A 5,323-nucleotide genomic window follows, 5' to 3' on the forward strand; every position below is an offset into this window, starting at 1 on the left:
TATAAATAGCTGGGTGCCCTACGCACAAACGTTATGTGGTGCTGTGCTTTTAGAATAAGGCTCATAATTGTGCTGTTGTGTGATGTAACCCCCTAGAAACATCAAAATGGCCTGAGATCACTAAGACAAATCAGGCCTATTTCTCATTGGACCGCTGTGATGTCTCTTATTGGATAAATGACACAATGTCTTTGCTGAAGTTGTGTTGATTCTATAGCAGCGGTACATTTGCTTCATGCATGATGTATGAAGGCTTTTGTTGCTCCTGCAGACAAGTTCAAACATCCAAAAACCTCTGTCTTTGATCTCAATGTGTGCAGTCTCATAATTTGCTAGTCTCCTAAGAGTTGTTTACCTATGACATCATGCCTTCAAGTGAAACTAGGTCTGTACTCAGAATAAGCATTAAAAGAGTAGCTGACTGTATTTCACACAAAAACATCCGCAGGTCATTGGCAAAAAGGATTTGTAAGCTACCGGACAAACACAGTTTTTCTTATTTTCCTTCTCATTTTCCAAGCCTGTGTAAATAATTTATCTTCCCATGTTTGGTAGGTTAAATTTTTAATTGGTTCAACATTTTGTTTATGTTCAGAAACAGCTCTGATTGTGTTTTCACCTCCATGTCTGTGTGAATACTTGTTAGAATGAATAGAACAGAATAAAGGAGGGAGACAGCCCCTTGTTTACTCATCAAATATGAAACAGCTTGTGTGCTGCCAGCAGCTCCCCATGATGGATTTTAATTTTCTGTACTGCTGTGTGCTTGCACTATACAACCCTGTGTGTGTGTGTGTGTGCGTGTGTGTGTGTGTGTGTGTGTGTGCAGATAAAAGAGAGGAAAGAAACTTGCTCTGTACTGAAAGTCTGGGACATTCTAATCACTCTGAGGAATGTTCCACATCCAACACTTTCTCCGTGTGTCTGTCTTCAGTAATATGTGATGAAATTAGTTAGTTCTACCTTGGTTTTATTATTTCAATTTAATACCATATGCTATGTCATAAGTTTTTTTTATATTATTATTATCCCAAATATCCCAAATATAGGTTTAGCCTAGCCTGCCTGTCAGTACAAATAAATTTTATTTTTTTGAATTGAATAAATATATTAAAATTAAAGGTCTGATTTTTTTTGGTTTTACCTAAATGTCTCTTGTTGTGTTGCTGCAATTAAAAAAAAATAAATAATTTAAAGGCTTTTTAAAGTTCTTCTCTGGGGATAGTAATCTGTAGGTATCTAAACGGCTGTAATTTCATTTTCATTTCATTTCTGTTTTTATTTCACTATAGAAAAACTATTTGTTTTCTGTTCTAAATCTCAAACAAGAAAGGGACATTGATCTTGTTTTTCATACTTTCAACTTTAAGTTCATCTCAAAAACACAAAAAAGAAAAATCAGACAAAAGGATTACATCTTGACATTTAATTGTAGGGTTTCATGGCAGAAGTTGTAATGTGTGTGAAACTGTGTAAAGCCTTTGTCCTTTTTTTTTTTTTTTTTACAAAGCAGTGTGTTGTCCTGTATGTGGGTGTGTGTGTGGATACACTTTAGCCCTACTGTCATGCTGTGACACAGAGACAGTGAAGTAACCTGGAAACATCAGCCAGCTTGCTGCTGCTGCTGACGCTGCTGCTGCTGCTGCTGCTGCTGCTGCTGCTGCTGCTGCTGCTGCTGCTGACGCTGACTGACTGACTGACTGACTCTGACCCAGTGGCTCATGCTCACAAACATCCTGTACAAACAAACTATTTACTTATTGTTTGGTTAAGATTCATCAGGTATTTAATTACTTAACTGGACCTGACTAATCAAGATAATTAAACATGAAAGATAAAAAAGTTCAAATTAAACATTACATCGACCAATGTGGCATTAACACGGCACTTTGATGAATCAGTCACAACTCAACGTTTTTTCCACTTGTTCACACCTCAAATTAAAATCTATTTCCAGTAATAAAATCTCTGGATTGTCTGCAGTTCTGCTGGTGCTTCTTTCAAACAATCTTAATGCTTTCAGTCTCTTGGGTTTTGCTGTTGATATTTGTCCACATCGGTTGGCTCTTTACTCCAGAAGCCGATCGGTTCGAACATGGAGCCTAAAAGACAATCTGAGGAGGAAGAGAAGCGGAAGGAAACTGAAGTGTTTGATGAAAAAAAAATAGATGTGTCAGTGAAGAGTATGGGAATGGGTTTATCTCACAAATTAGCTGCAACTACCGTATAAAGTATTAAGAAATACATTACTGCAAATAGAAGACTTTACATCCATAAAGCCGCCTTTAATTCGCTCATCAGAATAAACCTAGAAACGTTCAAATGGCTAAATTAATACAAATGAAAGTGATCCAAAACAACTGAGTCAGTTTAGTTTTCAGTGATAGTTGGGCTTGAATGAGCCAACAGTAGCTCTGCCTCCATCGAACAGATAGATGCACATTTTGTCACTTTGAAAATAAATTATCTTAATGAAAACGTTCCAAATAGTTAATAAGTTTTGGTGCCAAAATGAGGAAGGTTTTTTTTTTTTGTCACTTCAGAACCGGTTTATTTTTCAAATCTGCAATGGCAACACTTTTTTCACATCAAACGAGTCACATGATCAATAACTGGTTGTTGCCACTGGTGAAAACCACAAAGAAGTCGGCAGGAAGTAGTTGGAGGATCACGGCACTGCTCGTCTTTAATGAGTTATCGCTTGAACAAATGTAATCACGTATGATTTTATTAATGGAATTTAAGGCGAAATTATGTTTTTTCGACATTAGTGGAATATTTAAAAAGCTTTGCTCACATTAGTAATGGAAAGGCAGCTACATTTTGTTGGGTAATGAGTTTGGCGTTTTTACTTTAGGTCCTACAATCGTCTTGAACTAGACCTTTTTGTCTCAACAGTTCTTCTTTTCATTCATAAAAAACAAAGCCTGGCAGTTCTTATGAGGTGTTTATGTTTCTAAACATGCTGTTGTTATGGATTAAAATCACTTGCTTGGTTTTTGGGCATCGATCCAGAAACGGTCTGGTGCAACTTTGAAAGCCTGAGCCTTGCTGCTGCTGTTTGTTGTGCTTAACTCACTGTAATACATAATAAGATACCAACTTATGACAAAACTAACGTGCAGGTCAGACTTTTTCACTCTTCAGGGTTTAATCCTAAACGTTATATAAGAAACTCTAGCTGTCGATCGTATCTGGCGGAGGCAGAAAAACAAACCTGAAGTGACGTTTTTATTGCCAAACAGATGTGCAGAATTAATTGCTGATGTTTTTGGCTGTAAAATATTTCCAATTTTACATCTATCAGCTAGGCAGTGTCTGACAGTTGATCTAATTAACATTTTAATTGCTAGCTTTAATCACAAAATATTCGGCAACCTCAATTTTCAACTTTAAATGGGAGTTTCAGTCATGACTGAAGATTGAATCACTGCAGCTACGTTTGAATTTAGCTGGTAGGAAGCTGATGAGGACCAGGTCAAATCACAGCAAGCCTCAGCCTCGGCTGCTGTTAGTAAGCTGATCTCAAAACGCTCTTAGTGGTATTTCAAACTGATAACGCTCTTAGCTCAGCCAGTTAACCGGATTTTATTTTGCCCTGTAGGTTCTGATTTTATTCCTGTTTAAGACATTTATAATTATACAGTTAGTGTTTTGATAATATTGCTTTTTTTTTTACCGTTCTAGATTTGATTGTTTTAAATTTATGTTTTTTATGCCTGTTGCATAATTCCACAGTTCCTCATCTTTTACAGGGCCTACATGAAGTTTTCACCCGCTTCGATGTTTTACCCTTTTGATGCTTTGATGAATCAACTGTGATCTTCAAAATTTGGCTCTTTAAAAACTATATCTGTGGGATATAGGTTTTTAATGCCTAAATGAAACTAACTTTTATGAAATAATAATAGTTAGATAAAAAATATTAAACATGGTGCCTACAGAATAATTCAGCTCCTTTAAAGTGGCTTAAGTGGACAGAGGTCCAGCCGGCTGGTGCTGGTATTAATACTTTTGAACAGTAATAAATGAAACACTAAGCAAAATGTAATGTTTCAATTGTTGATTTTCATGTTTTTATGATGTAAATCACTTTGAACTGCCTTCTTGTTGCTGTTGTTTCAGTAGTGCAGTGAGGGTGTCCCCAGTAACTGTAGCATAAAGATACCTGTGTCTGAAAGGTCCATTTACTGGTTAATCTGTGTTTAACGTGTTAAGCAAGAGACAGTGGGATAGAAGCTTCTTCAAATGCAAAGTGACAGCAGACAGAGCCAGTTCTCTTCCAACAGAACCGATGTTCTGCTGTGCTTATCTGTCTCTTGTTCTCTCCACCTCCAGAAAGGCCTCAGTAGGAATACTCCCTATGGGGGAACAGAAACAAGTGGGGGTCGGTTCACTCGGTTGATGACAGATTCTGCATCTAAAATGGAAGTTTCAAAAGAAAGTAAAGTGAACCAGCTAGCAGAAAACAGATTCGGACATTTCCAACCCTGCGTTCTGTCTGTTCCAGGCAGTAAGCAGCTGCTTGCTTTTGTAATTGTTGCACTGTTGAATTCAATTTGTGCTAATGGAATAACCTACAGCAGCCGTGTTATCTAGTCAGGTATAAACACAGCACTGATGGAGTCATGAAGGGAAGGCAAACATACACTCTGCAACCTCACGCACACTTTGAATTCCTGTCTTTATTAGGACAATGTATTGACTTTATTTCCCCCACAGTAACCCATCAGTTTGAACCATGGAGTCCTATAATTGTCAACAATTGAATTTTTATTTTTGTTTTTGTCATTATTACTGTCAGCTGTTATTTTAGTGCAAGACAAACGATAATTTAAGAAAACAAGTAGGATCCTTGGGGACTGACACGAGCAAATAGGTCTTAAAAAGCGCAATCCATCATCTTTACAGTTTTTACTTGATTATCATGGTTATTAGTGTCAGGAACCAAGCAGTCCAGCATGGAGGACACAGGTATTTAATTCACAAAGTGGATTTTTACTTACTCCCAAAAGAATGAAAAAATAAGTAGCAAAATAAACACTTAAACAGGAAACCCAATAAAAGAGGCCAAGCCAATAAACTAGACTCAAAAAACGAACGAAACCTCAAGCAGACATAAAACAAGGTCCCCAAAAGCTCAGCAGTCATTGATGGGGATGATTATACCAGAAATGGTCCAAGAGAGGCAACAAGTGCTGCACATGCACTCACCCACACAAACATCCACACACCCACAGATATCTGCAGCTATGTGCACCCACAGGCTTCACACACACACACACACACGCACACACACACACACACACACACACACACACAC

Source organism: Poecilia reticulata, linkage group LG5, assembly GCF_000633615.1.
Source record: "Poecilia reticulata strain Guanapo linkage group LG5, Guppy_female_1.0+MT, whole genome shotgun sequence".
Taxonomy (NCBI): Eukaryota; Metazoa; Chordata; class Actinopteri; order Cyprinodontiformes; family Poeciliidae; genus Poecilia; species Poecilia reticulata.